The sequence below is a fragment of the Triturus cristatus genome, chromosome 6, assembly GCF_964204655.1.
Source record: "Triturus cristatus chromosome 6, aTriCri1.1, whole genome shotgun sequence".
Taxonomy (NCBI): Eukaryota; Metazoa; Chordata; class Amphibia; order Caudata; family Salamandridae; genus Triturus; species Triturus cristatus.
This window is the reverse complement of record NC_140589.1, coordinates 970,977,485-970,997,129: the sequence shown is the minus strand read 5'-3', so window position 1 is coordinate 970,997,129 and position 19,645 is coordinate 970,977,485.

Below are 19,645 nucleotides of genomic sequence, written 5' to 3'. Positions count from 1 at the left end.
TCAAATCCACCTTCTGTCCACTGAATCACCAAGTTCCCATTGAACTCCAGACATTCGAACAAGCAATCATGAAGGACATCGGTGAACTGACAGAATCTACAAAAAAACCATTCATGAATCTAACAAGAGTTGAAAAACAAGCTCTGGAATCTTTAAAGAATGCCAAAGACATGATAATAAAACCAGCAGACAAGGGAGGAGGAATCGTCTTAATAAGTAAGGAAGGCTACAATCAACAATGCCTTAACCTACTATCCGACGACAAATTCTATACCATCATTACAACAGACCCGACTGCGAGACTACAACAAACAATCAAGATCATGGTAGAAGAAGCCGAAATCAACAGGTGGATATCACAGAAAGAAGCAGACTTTCTGAAGACTACATCACCAAAAATACCATACTTCTATTCTCTCCCTAAGATACATAAAGAGAAGAGACCACCCCCAGGCCGCCCAATTGTGTCAGGCATTGGATCTATTTTAGAGCCTCTTTCACAATTTGCAGACCATTTCCTAAAGCCTTTGGTTCAACAAACTCCAACTTACCTGAAAGACACACGCGATCTATTGAACCTTTTGAAAAATGAAAATTTCACTTCAAAATCCATGCTCTTGGCAGGTTTTGATGTAGAGAGTTTGTACACCAGCTTGCCTCAGCAGAAAACTCTCGAAACACTCGAAACAATACTTTTTGACCAAGACTGGACATACCAGACTCCACGACATTTTGTATTACAATGCTGCACCCTGGCTCTTACAGAGAACTACTTCGAGTACGAAGGGAAACTATACCATCAACGACACGGAACATCTATGGGGAGCACATTTGCGCCGAGCGTAGCGGGACTATATGTGAGCACTTTTGAGAAAATCTTTATACAAAATGCAAGAAATCCTTATCAAACCCACATCCGTTTTTGGAAACGGTACATTGATGACATCATAGTAATTTGGGAAGGCGATCAAGAAAGCCTGAGGAAGTTCCATCAATGGATGAATGAACAAGATGAATGTCTGAGATTCACTTACACAGCTAATGACACACAGCTGGATTTTTTGGATCTCACGATCTACATTGAAGAAGACACCATCAAGACACGTACTTTCTTCAAACCGACTGCCAGAAACAGCCTCTTATCATTCAATAGTTTCCACCCTCGGCCGCTAAAAGAAAATCTACCATACAGCCAGTTCCTTAGGCTGAAACGTAACTGCAGTGATTTAGCGGAATATAAGAAACAAGCTAATGACCTTAGCCAAAAGCTTCTCAAACGGGACTATCCAACCAGAATAATATCTAAATGTAAGAAAAGGGCGAGAAACCAGCCCAGGGATTGTCTCCTGGAAACAACAAAGAGAGACCCTGCAGATGATACACCTACATGCGTGACAACCTACAGTACAGCGAGCAATGCTGTAAAGAAAATAATCCACAAAAATTGGCGGATCCTGACCTCAGGTTCTTTAAAATGGCAGAAACCCAGGTTTGCCAATAAAAGAACTAGGAACATAAAAGACATTTTGGTACATACCAGACCACCCCCTCCCTCCCCGAATATGATCAACACCTTGTGGAACCTACAACCAGTCACAGGACATTACCCTTGTGGACAGTGTTCAGTTTGTCACTTGACTACACCGACAAAGACTATTCAACTAACACCAATTATGAAGTGGACCATAAGACAACACACAAACTGTAACACATCCTTTGTTGTCTACATGATCACATGTCCCTGTAACCTTAGATACATCGGCATGACATGCAGGAAAGTCAAAGTAAGAATTTGCGAACATAGGAGCAACGTAAAATGCAAACGAGAAACCACAAAGATGAGCCGACATTACATCGAACAAAAACACTCAGTGGATGATCTGAAATGGACCATAATTGAAACACTATTAGGATCAAAGACCAATGCTGAAAGAATCCTATTCGAAAGAGAACAAAGATGGGTACACCGCCTCTGCACAGACACCAATGGATTGAACGATAACATACCCTGGTTAAGTTTCAAATGACTTCGTGCAAGGTCTTGACCCTGAACACCCAAAACGTGAAAAGTCCTTCAAAAACTATGCCAGATGCAATCTCATGTTGTACCTATGATGCGATGGACAAGATCATGTCCAACTTGCTCTCAACAAAACATCCAGTTGTTCAGCCTTAAAGAGAATGACATTTCACAAACATCACCAGGCTCTTGCCGTGAAAAACAAAATCCAAAATAGATGTACTAACCAATCATCGACACATATCAAACGTATAAAACTTCTAAAAGTAAAGCCTTTTGCAAGTATAGCCTCCTTTTCCATTTTCAAAATTTTGATTATAGCTCATAAATCATTTATAAATTAATTATAAATTATTTATAATTTTAATAAACAAGCCTTTTGTAAATATTACTTCATAGTACATATCACGTCACACACATAACGAGTCTTTCTTCGATTCATACAAACGATGACAGATAGAGTCCTTCCTCGATCTCTATGAAAAAAGCACAAAACGGCAAGAACACGGGATCTCGTTCAGTACGAGCCCTGCAAGCCAGCGTCAGCACAAGTTGTGCAAAGCCCGAAAAGGAGGTACGAAGGAGGAATCCTGTGAACGACTAGCAGCTCTACAGCCCTCAACAACCACACGGTATTTAAAACCATCCTACCCCCACCCATCCCAGCCCTATCCCGTTTCTATTTACAGGCTACGCGCTTACGGTGGCAGGCAGCAGCCGCAAAAACGGATGCGCCCAAAAGGTAACTGACGAGGTTTCGTTCTCTTTTCTGTTTTGATAAAAACGTACCGCTTATGAGTTTTGTAACCTTAACATTGTGAGATTTCAACCGATTGTCAAACAATCCAAACATCGAAACTGTACATTACCAGATAACTCAACTTTCTTAATTCTCGTTGTGATAGTAAGAACTACATACTATCTCCCCCCACACCCAGCCCTCTATCCAGGTCCTGTGCGTTAAAACAATATACAGATACGAACATTTTGAGATCGCTTTCCTGAAATACAGTGAAGATTTGCCATTTTTGACATTGCTTTACAGTACAGTATTTTAAAGAATTGCCATTTTCCAATAAGAAATCTGCTGTATAATCGCCCAGAGTGGTGTGCATTTCATTGTACTGTCTCTTTTATTTAACTTTATTTTATTTTATTTTATTTTACTTGTTCTTCCTTATTTTAGGAACAGAATAACCTTAAGATATTGTTTATGAAAATCATCATAAACCTCATTCTTTGAACTGGAGAACACCGGTTCACACATTCACTAGGTCCTGAGGAATGCCCAACGACCCCCTCCAGGGGCGCTAGAGGGGCAGAAACATGTCGACCATTTTTGTTTTGGACACTTTAAAGTGCTGGGGTTACATAATCTGACCTCCTGCACCACCATATTTTAGAAGTCTACCAATACACCTGACAGAATAAAATTTTGCTTTTTGAAGGTAGTACCGGTAAGACATTTTAACGTTAACTTTTCACGTTATTTTGCACCTTTTTTGCACCAATATTTCTGATCACTACTGCGAAGTAGCGGTTCCCTCCAGGTGGAGGAAGCATAACACACAAGAGACCCGATGATAATGCTTAAACGTATTTAAAAGGCGGAGAATCAAGATACACCGCCAATACCATCAAAATACGTGATTGAGGGTTCTCATAATACCTATTTAGGTATTAGTGGTTCAGGAAACGACCCGAAAGACCCCTATTTCCAGTTACAAGTGATCCATTCCCTTATGATTCATGATATATAACTAGGAAGAAGAATGGATGACTGCTCCTTCTAGCTCCCTTCTTTTGATTACAAGAATCATTTTGCACTAGTCATGAACACATACATGAATATAGAAATGCCGTTATACAATAAAGTGTGTACTCCTAAGATGCCTGACTAGATGTACCTGAATGTACCTAACATGTAAGTAGGTGCGAAAGAGCTAATGAGCCTAATAGCCTAATATCAAAGAACCAAGAATCCCACTAGGATTTAGTTGAACCCCCATACCTGAATAGTGAGAGTGTGGGACTTCGTCCTGGACTTGAGTTGGACACCCCGTCAGGGATAGTTAGACCACTGTCAGCTGGAGCGATGGCATGCCGGAGCCGCAGTATCTCTGGTCAGTGTGTCGGCCTTGAAGTCTCAGTTCCCTCCTGACTACTGATAGCAAGAGGTGCTGTATTTATACAGTCTATGTGCGTTTGTTACCCATTGTTCAGTATGAGGATGACGTTGGGGTTTAAACCTGTGTGCGTAGATAGGAGAGGTGAAGTATGCCCCCCTGGAGAGTGTACTCATAAATTATTCATATGTGCTAAGGATGACGTCTTAGCAATATCGATCGGGCAGAACCCACCCTCGTCATAGAACTAGGTGAAAGGTTTAGTCCTTAAAAGGCATCAGTCCTTATAAGGCGTTCAGTCCCTATAAGGCATTCTGTCCTTATTTGGAGTTATGTCTTTATAAGGCTCGTTCATATGAAATGAAGGGGAGATGATGTAGGGAAAGAGTACGATGTTCTCTAAACCTATATTAGGGTACCGATATGAAATATAACACAACCACAAGACATATATAAAAACACAACATCAGTATACAGTGATCCAATAATAAATAGAGTCTCAATCTGTCTATTCTCATAGGGAAGTACACGAAGATCAAAGGCGGTAACCTGTATATGGGTTTTGTTGACCTCTCCTCCGCCTTTGACTGTGTAGATCATTCTATGCTTTGGGCAATGATAGGCGAGATGGGTCTGGACCCTGGGATTATTACTTTTTTAAGGGACCTATACTCAGGAGCCAAGGCCAGGATTAGATATGGAATCCACGGCAAATGTACACACTCGTTTAGCATAGGAAGAGGAGTGGGGCAGGGCTGTGTCCTTGCACCTTTTTTGTTTCCACTTTATATCAACGTGGGCACTGCTCTGGTACAACTACCAAAAGATCTGGCCCAGGTGGGACACCGCCCTGTGCCCGCACTTCTCTATGCTGACAACGCCGTACTGATGGCGCGCATCCCAATTTCAATGCAGCGGGTACTCAATGACATTGTCAAATACATGCAGGATCTTGCCTACATGGAAACCAGGCCAAGACCTTTGTAATGAAGTGTGGGAAGAAATCAGGCAGTTCGCGAACTATGAGAATACAGGATGCAACCATCGAATTTACCAACACTTTCTCATATCTTGGCATGTTATTTGACAAAGGTGGCTCCTGGAGCCAAGCCATTAATACAAGGTCGCTGTTATTTAGAAGTGCCTGTATGGCCTTACGCAAATTTGCTTTAAGATTGGGTACTAATCTACCGAGGGAAATGCTCACCATCTATAAGGCAAAATGTGTTAGCAAAGCAGTTTATGGGACAGGCATATGGGGACACGTAAACTGCACGACAATACAATTGGTGGAGAACAAATTTTTAAGGTATTTACTCGCAACTCCCAAATCAACACACATTTTTGTTTGTCATGCAGAGCTGGGACTATTGTTCCTTGCAGATTTAATTAAGATCGAACCATTCTTGATATGACATAAAGTATGGACATCTGAGTATATGGAATACTCAGGCAATGGTTGAATTTCAGGCAATCTGCAAGCACAGCCCTATTAAAGGAGGTCTGGCTCTTGGTCCAAGCCAAAGAAGGAGGGGTTGAATTGTAATTAGATTATTAATGTATCCAATTCCCACCTATGTGTGGCATATAAAGGAGCTAGTGCTTTTAGGGACAGCTAACAGCCTCTCAATAAAGCCATTCTCAATTGTTTCAAGGCCATACTGACCATTAGTGCCCCACACCCCTGCCCCGTAAGAAGCAATAGCACAGCTCTTGGCTTTGTAAACAGTTGAAAGTTCCTTTATGGGCTTCTGGCCTAGTATGTGGGCAAAATGGAGGACAGCCTCCATTGATTTGGAAAAGACAATTGCTCTACTGGTCTTCAAAGATCCCCATGAGAGGTGTGTATAAAAGGGGATTCCTAAATAAGAAAAAGTGGAAACAGTGCCAACTTTGTTGCCGTTAACTAAGAAAGATACGCTATCCTTCTTCCTGCCCCTAAAGATCATTATATGAGTCTTTTTTTGATTGACCATAAGATCTAGCTGGCCATGAACTCCCAAAAATGGTCCAGCAGGCGTAGCAGGCTGTTCGCAGTCGTGGCTATTAGGATAGTGTTGTCTGTAAAGATTAGTGTAGGGGTGCTACAAACACCTGCACGAGGACAATCCGCGCTAAGTTTGAATAACTTGCCCTCCAGGCTGTTTATAGAAATAGAAAAAAGAAATGGGGCCAAAACACAGCTCTGGAATACACCCCTAGCAAGACTAAAGGCTGGTATAGTCCCCCCCACACCTCCAGCCATACCTTACGCTGGTAGTGACGTCATTTTGTAATTCTCTGAGAAAATTAACAAAATACAGATCAGAGTTCAGGATAAGCTTTATTCGATTTTTGTCATATAAAATCATATAAGCAAACATGACAGATAAAAGAGGAAGACAATTTAAAAATAACTAATCTAAATATAAATATACAATATTTCCACTGAAAAAATTTAAGAGGTATACAGGTGGCTCAGAAATTTAAAAAGGGAACATTTTTTATACAGGACATATATCACAGACAATTGAAGCCTACATATTCTCATTAATTAATTGCAGGTCTTAACAGAGATTCAACGTTTATATTTTTTCCTGACTGTAGGAAAACTTTTTAAAAAGCTTGCCATAACACCAATACTGCAAATACTGTCTAAAACCTGCAAATACAGAAAAGCTGGTCGACATTGCCTCCATCCCCCTAATCGTAGTAGGGGCAAAATCCACCTCGATCTCTCCTTTCTATAAAACTTGCAGAAAGAACCACATGTATCTGTGATTGTGGAGATACCTTATCGCCTGGACAGCAGCATAGTTCTCTCGACCAGTTATTTAATTCTGGGTAACTGGTTGATTGGTGAAGATTACCAAATCTAAAACGGGTTAAAACATATCTATCGTGTCCACTTAAACTACATAGTAGATAAGGTTGAATATTGTATGTTATTAAAATCATTTGATGCTGTACCACTGTTGATTTGTTTACCACCAGCACAAATCTATTATCTATTTGCCTCTAGGTGACTCATACATGTTTTCTTAAAATCCTTCCTGGAAATAGAATTCATAACGTCAGGGCAGTTATAATAATCAGGGTGCCCGAGATCATACATAAAGTTCTTTATGTATTTCAACCAGGAAATCTTGGCGGCATGGTCCAGTTTCATTGAATCTTTAATTATTTCTTGGTTTAGACCTGTACTGCTAGAGGTCCAGGCCCTATGCCAAAGTAGCACTGGCTGCGCTTTAATAACATAAGAAATGTATGGGATATCCAGCTCACTGTGACAAGTGTAAACAGAGATACTGGCGGGTACTGCTGAAATAAATTTTAAAAAGGCATTCTCAACTGATTGTATGGGGTGTGAGTCATAAAAACCCCATACCACCGCACCGAAGGTAGCAATGCTCACACATTTTGCCTGATAAATCTTAAGAAGTATCTCAGGAGGACTTCTTCCCAACTTTTGTGCGAAATTAGCCACTGCAGCAGTTGACTTCATGAAATGAAGGGTCCTATTTTTGACAGCCTGGCCCATGAACCAGTGCGATCAAATAAAATGCCTAAATATGTGAACATTTTAGTGGATTCTACCCTACTGTTCTCAAGGGGTATGCTTCTACATGTCTGGCTCCCTTTACCACAACTCATGATATATGTTTTTTTTAGCATTCAGTTTTAAATCCAGATTGTACATAAAAATTGAATAGGAAGCAAGTGCTTTTTGTAGGCCCATCTGAGTGAGGGCTATCAGTACTGCGTCGTCCATGTAGAGAAGGGAGACCATTGGGCGTTTGTTAATATATGGTGGGTCCCTCACCTTTTCCACCAATGCTTGTCCCAAGTTGTTTGTGTATAAAGTGAACAGGAATGGCGCCAGGACGCAGCCCTGTCTGACTCCCCTCTCCACTTTGAACGACGCAGTACATTCACCTTTAGTTCCATATCGGAACTTAGCGGTTGCCCCGCTATACAATTGTCACATAAACTGAACTAGTAATGGGTGCACCCTCATTTCCGTTAAAATGTCCCATAATTTGCTGGGTATAACACAGTCAAAAGCAGCTGTAAGATCTACAAATGCGAAATAAAATTTCCCTGCCTTAGCCTGGGTGTATTTTACTATTAAAATCCTAAGATTTAAAACCTGCTCTGTAGTTCCCAGCCCCTCCCTAAACCTATATTGTACATCTGTTAAAATGTTATTTTTCTCAGCCCATGTTTGCAGTCGATTTAAAACAATTCTTCCTGCTACTTTCATTAAGGAATCTAAAAGAGATATTGGGCGGTAGCAAGCTGGATTACCCCGATCCCTTCTTAAAAATGGGTACAATAATTGACACCGTCCATGTTTTGATTAAACCCTTCCCGCAGCAGGCCTGAAGGACCCGTTCATTAGTGGAGACCAAAGTGGAAGATTAGATTTAAACAGGTCAATAGGCACCCCGTCTGGACCGGGGGCCTTACTGCTCTTGCTTGCATTTATAGCCCCAACGACCTCCTGATGTGTGATTTGAAGATCAACAGATGAGAAAACATATGGAAATCCCCCCCATCTGGCTCAGAGGACGTGTTTCCCTTTAGTTGTCTTCATGTGAATTGTAAACATGGGAGAAAAATCAACCCATTTCTTCTCATCTATTGCAGCCTCTACCGTTGTGTTTTTAGACTTACTAAAAAACGGTATATTTAACTGCCCGCCAGAAAGAGGCAATATTTTTACTCAGAGAGACTTCATAGAGGCTAATCCATGCATTTTCTTTTAACTCCTTCCTTCTTGTTCTCCGTGCCTGATTATATGCCGTTCTACTCTCTCTTATTTCTTCCTTATTCCTAACTGCTTTATGTAGGGCCTTCTTTAACTTCGTGTAAGCTTAAGTACAGTTGGTATCAAACCATCCCTGACTACGGGTGCGTGTATCTTTACTTTCTACCCTAAGCAGATTTTGAATAACTAATGTTATTTGAGAGAATGCCGCTAGTGTGTCTTCGTGTGGGGCACTTTCATCTAAGCATGTTAGGATTGGATTATAGGTCTTGGTAACAATTTGTTTATTTAGTTCCTCTGGGTTACAACTAGACCATCGTAAAGTGTATCCATTTAGCTTTCCCAGTGATATATTCTGGGTGCACGGTATCCGCTGATTTTGTTGTCGCTCTAGTGTATTGGGAAATGTGATGCAAATGCTTAAAGGTAACTGTTCACTTATTTCATTTTTGTGAGTTTTGTAGTTTGAGATATAGGTAGCATAGCAGTTTGGGCCAAATATGAAATCTATTGTCGATTCCAATCCCCTACCAATAAAAGTACTCTCAAAATCCACCATAGGGGAGCATAGACAGTTAGCAAAACCAAGGTTGTGCGAGAATAATATTTCATTTAGTAAATCCCCCCGGTCGAGTGCAAAAAGTGAATCATAGGGTCCTTATCTTCTAGTATTATCCCGCAGTTACCATCCATGCCTAAGGGACATAAACCAATATTAAAATCCCCACCCCATATGATAATCACATCTCGACCCTTAGCTTCCTTTATCTTAAGCATATCCTGAGTAAGCATCTTCAAAGTTACCCCGAATTATATACAGATCAATCCCCATATCGGTCCAAAAACCTCACAGTTTGAACCTACTGACAGAGTCAAATGCAGAACTCAAATCCATAAATGGCAGCTACAACTTGCCATGCTTTGCCACAGTATATTTGGCAAATAGCAAATATAGATTTAAGGACTGCTCAACTGTGCCTAGGCTGCAGCCGAAACCAAATTGGAGTTCTGAGACTATGTTATGCTCCTCGGCCCATAACTGCAAGTGGTCCAACAAGATTAGTCCCATGATCTTTGCAGTAGAATTAATCAATGGAATGGGCCGATAACAGTGGGGATCGTTTTTTGAGCCCTCTTTAAAAATAGGAACAATGGTCGCATGAGACAAATTCTTTGGTAGCTACGGTGGCATTGAGGACATTTGTCAATTTGTCAGGAGTGTGGCCCACAATGAAATATTAGCCTTGAAGATATTTGAGGTAAGCCCATCTGGACCAGGGGCTCACCCAACCGGACAGCTTGCCACTGATGGCAGAACCTCACCCAATTTGATAGCTTGACCAACAGGGAACTTAGCAGGAGGCTGAGAGGCAGTAGAAGTGGTGGTCGGTGACTGAAGTAGCACTGAGGGGCTATGATCAGGATAGCAGAGTGCCCTAAGCCAGATACAGTATAGAGCTTGGTGAAATGGGCAACCCAGATATCAGGTGGAATAACGGTATCAATACCCGGATCCTTTTTATTCTCAAAATAGCTGCAATCCGCTGTTGTCCAAAAAGCCTTCCAGTTCCTTTATTCACTAGCCTGCTGCAGTGAGGAAAAGGCTGCTTCTCTAATAGTATCGGACATATCGACACAGAGCTCTACATCTCTGCGCAGCATCCTGTTCTTTAGGGATGTTGTTTCAGGGTAGCGAGTAGCTGGTTATGTGAATAGGTACAATTAACATCAAACCACTTGGAAGGTGGCCTACAACCCATTTTAAATGGAACCAGAAAGAGGTCATATGCTGCTCTGCAGATCTTTTCAAAGCTGTTGAGATACAAAGAACCACAACCCTGAATAGGATCATCTGTTAAACAGACCAGAAAATCAGGGACTGTGGAGGCCACTAATTGCGCTAAAAAGGCAGATTCATCAACTGTGGGCCAGGCCTGATCACCCCACAATTCCTGGGAAATGATAAACGAGAGGGGTGGACCACTATTGACATTCTAAAAAACAGTGAGCCATGCAGAGAGAGAGAGAGAGAGACGAAAGTCTATGATCACTGAGGGGGAATCAGCAAGTTTGTAATCCAATACCCAATTCCTTAATGATTTATAAAAAATAATAAAATCAATGTGGCTCGGGGTACCTCGCCCCACAAAGGTAGACATAGTTTTCAGTTTTTAGCTTAGGACATTAGAAGAAAATATAAGGTTACATTTAGCCAGCAGAAGATTAAGTTCATCCCCAAGAGGGCAATGTACAAAGCAGTTGAGAGGAACCCCAACATCATCCTCCAACCCACAAATATTTTCTTAGGAAAACTGACAGGATCTTAGGTTAAAATCCCCCAACAATACCATCACACAGCCCCCTTGGATGTTACTAATTCATTTCTCAATATCCTTAAGTAGAGAGCGCACTAGGCCAACCTTGGAATAATCAAATACATTTGTATATAAGTTTATCAGCAGCAATCTTGTTGCAAAACACTTAAGCAAAATCATCTGGTAATATACTGAGTCACAGTTTGACCATGTCACCTGCACTGGAAATGTAAGTGAGATAAGCATGGTAAGGCCACCCTTGGCATTACCCATGGTGCCAGCCACAGCTGGGATATGGTAAGTAGCATACCCATCCATGAAAATAGGGTCTGTAAGCCAAGACTCTTGGAGACAGATAACAACATTCAATAAACCTAAACCAGTCATGCCTATCCCGTTTGGTAGCTAAACCAGCAGTGTTTCATGAGGTTATCGATATTGATTGCTTTATTTGGCTTTCAGTATCGTTAATGAGAATAGACTTGCAGTTGGAGGGCACAAGACTCAATACTGAACCCTGGCTGCACACACTCCACTGGTACACCACCGAAACCCTGGGGAGTAACTGCGCAAGGGAGTCAGTCCTATTGATCCTATTAAAATGGGAGTAAACCTGTTGGAGATTGGGAAAATAAGCCCGCATAGCAAAAGGTCGGGCAAACAATCCTGAGGTCTATAAAAATAATCAAGCAGGAGGGTCTCAATAGCAACTGGAACAATGCGGGCAAAGCTTAGCTTTGTCAAGATATCCTTGGGCACTCTTCTGTCACTGAGGTTAATAATGATGCAGTCAGTGTCATCTGTTTTTGAAGTATTTCCCACCCAAGGAGCTCTGCTCACAAAATTAATCTGACTGTGACATAACTCGGGACCACCTAGTAGGCTGTTAGTCCACTGGACGACCTTATTAACCAGTAAGTCATGATTTTCACGTGAACTGCTACTTACTCTTGGTACGTTTCTTAGAATGACAACAAAAGGGGTACCTTGAGGAGGCAGATGGTGTGTGTGGGCCCTAGAGAATCCAGTACATTCAGTAGGGCCAACGCTCATGCTTCCAAGGCCACAAGATCCTGCATGTTGAACCCGATCCTCACTAGTGCCTCCAGAAGGGTTTTGCATACATACCTGTGATGCAAGAGTAGGCCTGGCTGGTGCCACAGGCAGTACCCTTGGTAGCCTGGAAGGAGTCAGTTGTACCACCAGAGGCTGGGCCAAGTTAATAGTGCAGCCTATCGGGCCAGGTGGGAAATATTTTGCTGAGTGATGCACCAGCAGAGTGTCCCTAAACGTGGCCTGCACATCCTCCACCTTACCCAATCTGTCAGTAATAGGGCCCAGAGCTGCAGTGAGAGAGGACATTACGCTTTTACACATTTTCCCAGCTAAAACTGACAAAGAATCCTGCATACAGCTCATTGATCGAGGGCTGGAGTAGGTGACATAGTAAGTGGTTCTGGACAGAATCATTTTGATTTAGCACTCATTTCCAGTCTCTTCTTCTTACCTCATCTGCAATTGGTCACATCTGAATTAGTCAGATTAGTCGGGTACATAGGTGATTGGCCTCGCCCAGTATTATCATCACACTTCACAGTGACAGCAGCGTCCAAGGTTTAGGTAGTGGTGGAAAAGGCCAGTTGATCATGGCCCCAGGATCCGTGCTGGGGTAAAACATGCCGGCAGACATGTGGGTCCCAGGGAAAGCTTGTTGTGGCTCACATATCATCTCAGGCAGAGATGTCAAAGACAGACACCACGCCACCAAGTCAATTTCCCTACTGATGACCCCCACAGCACGTGGCAGAATCCCAGCTAGGGTGGTACCTGGCATAGATTATGCAGGAGCAGTCCTCCATTTCTCTATTAATACTCAAGAAAGCAGTGCTAGATAAGCTTAATAAGCAAGCCAGTGTTCAAGAACTCATGGAGCCAGTTGCTTAGTAAGATGGTAGTGGCAGCATAAAGTTTGGTCCCTTTAATCAGCAGAAATAAGGGATTGGACCCACCTGGCTCCTCCTGGCACTAACCGGTGCAGGATGGGCTTGCGCTTGGCCTGGGCGCAGCCCATGCTTTCTGCACTGCAGGATCAGCAACAGCACTTTGTAGCGCAAGTGTGTGGGCAGCCTGCCCCTTTCCAAAGGCTTTCATCGGCACTTGAATGCACTCAGGCTTGTGGTGCTGGAGGTCCCTCAGCAGCATAAGGGCAGGATAAGGGGCTCAGCAACCCCCACAGAGTACAGCAAACACCTACCAGCTATGTCAAGTCCTACCACCTGTTCTTCTCAGCGCCGGGACACTCTTGTTTGAATAGCTGCGCACTGTATCAAATCCCTATCATTCATTCATTCATCCATTCATTCATCCATTCATTCATTCATTCATTCATTCATTCATTCTTGTCAATTAGAACCGAGGACTGTATCCCACGTACCTGGGGAGGGCTCACCCTACTTGTCCGAATGAAAAAGCTCTGACCAGGCCATAGGTCAGCACTCCAGCTGGCTCTGGGGGTGGATGTCCCCAGACCGAGGTTCCCTTCTCCAGCCCGCAGTGTCGCTTTGAGCCCAGGTCAAGGTCCTATTTATTTTGCTTTTGACTCCTTTGTCCTACCAGCCCCCTGCAGGGCATTTTGTTAAACATGAGTCTTCCCAGAGCATCATGGGTAAATGTTCTCTTCCTACATGCTCTCGTTTCAGAAATGCAGCATACAGAAGAATTTAGATGACAACATATTTATGCCGCAGATAAATGTTTGTGAAAATATGCTCACATTGATATTCTTTTCGTTTTTGAAATACATATCTTATGTTGACTCTTTTTCTTGAAACTTACCATTATTAATTTCTCAATCCAAGATGACCGAACCAGAACTCAAATTATGTCAAATCCTGTTTGGGGTAATAAAAGGAGACTTCATTTTGAGTCCCGTTGCATGACAATTGTTCTTGCAAGTTGTTCACTCACTAGACTCCATGGACTCTCCACCTTCTCCAGTTCCTGTTTATTAATGCTGCTCTTTGCCTTGCTGCTCTGCTTACACAGCTGGAGGTTTTTTCTGGTGTTCAGTTTTTTCCTTCCTGCTGGATATTATTTTCTGGAGCAATACTATGTTTAAGGTTACAATCTGGCTTCTGCCATTGTTTCCAGAGATAGTAGGCCATTTCTACACATTAACAAGTCGTACAAAGAGTTGCCATGTAGACCTGCTCTTGACATCCACAGTAGGCATCCAAAGGATGCAGAGGTTGGTCTGGGGCAGCTACTTGTCTCCTGCTCCCATCCAGAAGATATGCCTACCTAGTTAATCTTGCCAATAGCATATGTTTTCCTCAAAGATTAAGTACACACAGCCAGTAGAGTGAAACTATGAATGGCTCATTAAGGCAGTTATGTTCACTTTGGTCGCTCCAACTGTTACTTGGATAACTGAGCTAATACATGCCGATGAGTGCCGACCTCCTGGAATGCGTGTATTTATTACACCAATACCAATCTTGGCTCACCTGACCACTTTAGTGTCTCTAGATAACCATGGGCTGATCTCAAGCCCCTGTGATACATAGAGGCCAGCCTGAATGAGTGAAAAAGGTCTGACTGGGCCCCGGGTCAGTGCACCGACTGACCCTGGAGTAGAAGCCAGTGACCCGGGGCTCCCATCTCTCGCCCGCCTTTCTGGCAAAGTGCACAGTACCAGGTCCTGTATGCCCTGGGAGAGTTCTCCTGCTTATGCATGGTGAAATGGTGCACCTGGACACCAGGCCAGAGCTCTGTGAGGCCCCACGGCCCTGTTCCTGATATCAAGCTTGGGCTCCAAGTACTCTGCCCAAGTGCAAATAAAAGCTAATTTATAAGACACGGTGTGACCAGATGGCAGTCTTTCCATCCCATGCGATTTCACTGACACAATATTGACACCCAAAACATCCCCATACCACAATATCGAGTTATAAATATTGATGTAAAAAATATCAACATCCTCTATTTACCAAGGTAAGTACAAAAATATTGAAAAAAAATATCAATGTCACTAATATAGTTGTACAAAATATCGATTTATATATATATATAAAGCAAGATTACTAACATGAGCCCAAACTCCGGTGAACAAAAAAGTAAAAAGCAGTTAGAACAAAAGGATAAAACTATCAGGATGATATTTACGTGCTGTAAGGAAAGTTTTAAAATACAAAAAATACTGAACAAATACTGGAATCTATTAAGAAAAGACCCCGACATAGGAGAGAAACTGAGCACACGACCCCATATAACATTCAGAAAAGCGCCTTCACTGTACGACATCTTGGTGAACAGCCACTTTGTGATGAACAAAAAAATGGAATCTTGGCTACAAAGTTTACAAAAAGGATTCAGTAAATGCAACACCTGCAAGGTGTGTAAAATCAGAAGAAACAGGAAGAACATCACTGACTCATGAGGAAAGGCGTTTAACATCGATGAAACAATCACCTGTGAATCCACATACGTAGTCTATCTGATTAAGTGATTCTGTGGGAAACGCTACATAGGCAGCGCTACATGTCAACTAAAAAAACGCATCCTAGATCAGTCAGTCAGTCAGTCAAAACACTTTATTCGATTAGTTAAAATCATAAAAGTACAGAAATTCATAAAAACACATACCATGACATAACCGATACAAAATAAGATTACAATAAATCCATATAATGAAACAACATACAAACAATTAAAAAGTCATCATTAAAAAATTACTCATGTATTGCCCAAGCTAAGGGATTGTTTCGCCTTGCAGCGCATAGCAGCCACCAGGAAGTTTGCCACACTAAAGATAATGCGAGTACTACTCAGCTGTTGAAGAAACAGCAGGGCAGGTCTAACTTGTAGAAAGCCAGCTTCCTTTAAAATTGGGAGTAAATATTTTTTACGGCTAGCAGAATAAAACTCGCAAAACATAATAAAATGCAGAGTATCCTGGCAAGAAAAATCATCACAGTGGCATGGTGCGCTGCATTCGGGCTTGCCCCACAGTGGATAAGAGCCAAGTGAAGAGTGGATCAGATTAAACCTAAAACGCAGTAATAAAAATCTATGGAAAGGATTTGAGACAATGCTTAGATAGGGTTCCAGCGAAGGAGACGAGAGAAGCAAAAAATGCGCTCTCACGCTTGGTTTTCGAAGTTCCGTCTCCTCGCGGTCCATAGTAAGCCTATCTAAAAAAGACTGCCTGGTCCACGCAATGTCTGCTTTAACTATAAGAGATGGGGATGAAAAAAGCTCAGGGCGCCCCATGCTAGAGAACGCCACTCTAATATACTCTAACCAGGGGATTCTGTTAGCATGATCTAAGGCTAAAACATCAGTCAAGATCTGGTGATTAAGGGAGATTTCCTGGTTTAACCAGGTTTTAACCCAAAATAACAATGGGGCCAACTTCAGTTTATCAGAAACATAGCCCAAACCAACCTCCGCATGGATAGAAAAAACAGGGGTTGATTGGGGAACTGATAGCAAAGAACGCAGGAATCTGTTTTCTGCTACTTGAATCATGTCCTGAGTAACATAGCCCCACAGAGCCGCGCCATAAGTGGCGATGGCCAGGCTTTTTGCAGTATAAACTTTCAGCAAGGCCTCCATAGGCCTTGCCCCCAACTTCTTAGCAAAACTCATCACAGCTGAGGTAGACCTGGCTACAGAGTTGCGTTTAAGTTTAATTTGCGGGCCCCAGGAGCCATTCTCATCAAAGAGGACTCCCAAATAGCAGAAGACCTTGACCCTGGAGATCTCTTCCCCATTGCAAAATAAGGATCTAGACATAAGCTTTTTACGCTGTTTCCCCACAACCATAAAATGGGATTTTTTAATATTCACTCTAAGATCCAGAGCAGCCATAAATGCTCCAAAGGCATCCAACAATCTCTGGAGCCCCACCGCAGTGCGGGCCAACAAAACGGCGTTGTCCGCGTAGAGAAGAACCGGAACAGCCAGTTCCCTCACACGCGGCGCATCTGCTCTCGGAACCCCCAGAGACCCCTCCAGGCCGTTAATATAAATTGTAAAGAGGAGTGGGGCAAGGATACACCCCTGCCTCACCCCTCTCTCCGACCTAAAGTGCTTCGTGCATTTCCCCTCCTGAGTGACCCTCACAGATGCGGATAAATCCTGATGCAAAGTTGCAAGAAAATTTACTAAAGGCGGGTCAATTCCCAAATCCATCATGATGCACCAGAGCTTGGACCGGTTGACTAAATCAAAGGCGGAGGACAGGTCCATAAAAGCCATAAAAAGGGACCCGTCCTTCGCCACCGTATATTTGCTGATTAAAAGTTGGAGATTTAGACACTGGTCCAAAGTCTCCCTCTTTGCTCTAAAACCATATTGCAAATTAGATAAAATGCCCCTGCTGTCTAGGGCATCCCTGAGTTTACCAAGTAGGACCCTGCCCAAGATCTTAACCGCAGAGTCTAGCAGGGAGATAGGAATGTAGCACGAGGGGTCATCACGTTGGCCCTTTTTAAAAATGGGTATAATAAGAGCAGTTGCCCATGAGGCTGGAAACCTATAGCTTGAGACGGCATTAAAAACATTAACGAGGATCCCTGCCCAGACACTAGGAGAATAGGCGAAAAGGTCTGCTGGTACACCATCAGGGCCAGGTGCCTTATTACTGGCCGACTCCTTGATCGCCTTTTCCACATCCCCCTGCTCAAAAACTAAGAAAGGCATGGAGCAAGATGCAAGAGGAAGAGGACCACTATTAGAGCTAGCGCCACAAGCCCCATAGATTTTACTGAAGTGGTCATACCAGAGCTCGTCCTGAATAACACAATCTTGGGTGGTGCCCTCACCATCCGAGAAGAATGGGTTATTTATTGTGGCCCAGAACTTACCACTGTCCCGAAGGACATCAATAGATAGGAGATTATTCCAGGCTTCTGATTTAATTGCCTTTTTTCTTTTGGCAATGGCCGCTTTATAGGCCCTTCTCGCGTGTGAGATTTCTCCCCGATCCCTAGGGCTCTTTTTTAATACATCAAACAAAATCCTATGAGCCCTGGAGCAACTCCCATCAAACCATCTGGGGGGATTACTGTTGTTTCGGCAAGAATAGTTGGAGGTCAGATCCCGGGAAATCTGTACGCAAATGGCCTCAAAGCCCCTGACCACCTCCTCTGCAGTCGAATGTTTGTTCGCACAGGTGGTCCACGGCCCATCCATCTTAGCACAAAGCTCCTCTAAAAAGGAAGCAGGGACCACCTTGGCCCATTTTACCCTGCGACCCTGATCTTTCGCAATCAGGGGAAGATCTCTTGGGCATGGATGGTGCACTACGCCCAGACTCTTTGGCAGAGCCACCTCTAAAAATACCGGATTGTGATCGCTATGTACAGATGGAATAACTGAGTGGGCAAGAACCCTAGCTAAAACCCCAGTGGATAAAAAAAAGTAGTCGATTACTGAGCCTAGAAAAGAGCCTTTAAAAGTGGAGGCCCTCCCTCCAACCTCTATGAGGTTAGACTCAAAAATGTTGGTTGTGGCGAGGAGAACCTCAAGGGCCTCCCCCTGCTTAGTATGCTCAAAATGAGGAGCCAAGGCGCCTACCGGCCCCTCATAGACATCAAGGCAGTTTAGGTAGCACTCGTCGACACAAGGATGAATATTAAAATCGCCCATAAGGACGAACTCGAAACCAGTGTTTTGTTTCTGACTATATTCCAGCATAAAAGATTGCAAGGCGGCCACATATTGTGTGAGATCAGCGCCTTCTCTTGCATTATAAAAATTAATTAATAAAAATTTCAAAGTGTGGGAAACCAGCCATTCGACACAAAGGAAATTATTAGACTCGGCGGTCAGCCGGGTAAAAGTACCCGACAAATGCAGTGACGAAAGAAGCAGTAGACCCCCTTTGGGTCGACCAGCCCCCCCCGAGACAGCCGGAACGACAAAGCTGGAGTAGCCATCCACACAGAAATTGCTAGAGAGGTCCCAAGTTTCCTTAATGGCAATAATGTCATGTTTGCCTAAAAAGTCCAGCCAGGATGGGTCCGCTTTTTTAGAGCTTATCCCAGCCACATTCCAACTAAGTAATTTACAACTAACCCCACCAGCAGAATAATCAGAACAGGGAACAGATGTCTGAGCCGGCTCTGGCAGTCAATCATTAGTTTCCAAATCTGACAGTGGGGAGTAGTAATTATTCAGTGTCAAAATGGGAGGCTGTGGGAGCAAGACGTTCTGAGGCGGTTGGGAAGCTACCGGCATATGCGGAGCTCCAAAGTTTTGAGCCCCTCCCAGGGAAGGCCCTCTTGTGAAGGAGTGAGGCTTCAATGGTGGGGCGGGATATAATTAGTGTTGCGGGGTAAAACCCGATGATTGTGTAACCCAGGGAGGGGAAGAGAGGCAGGTTGATAGAAGAACCCAAGGGGGACTGCTCTCATTTCCCCCTGTCTGA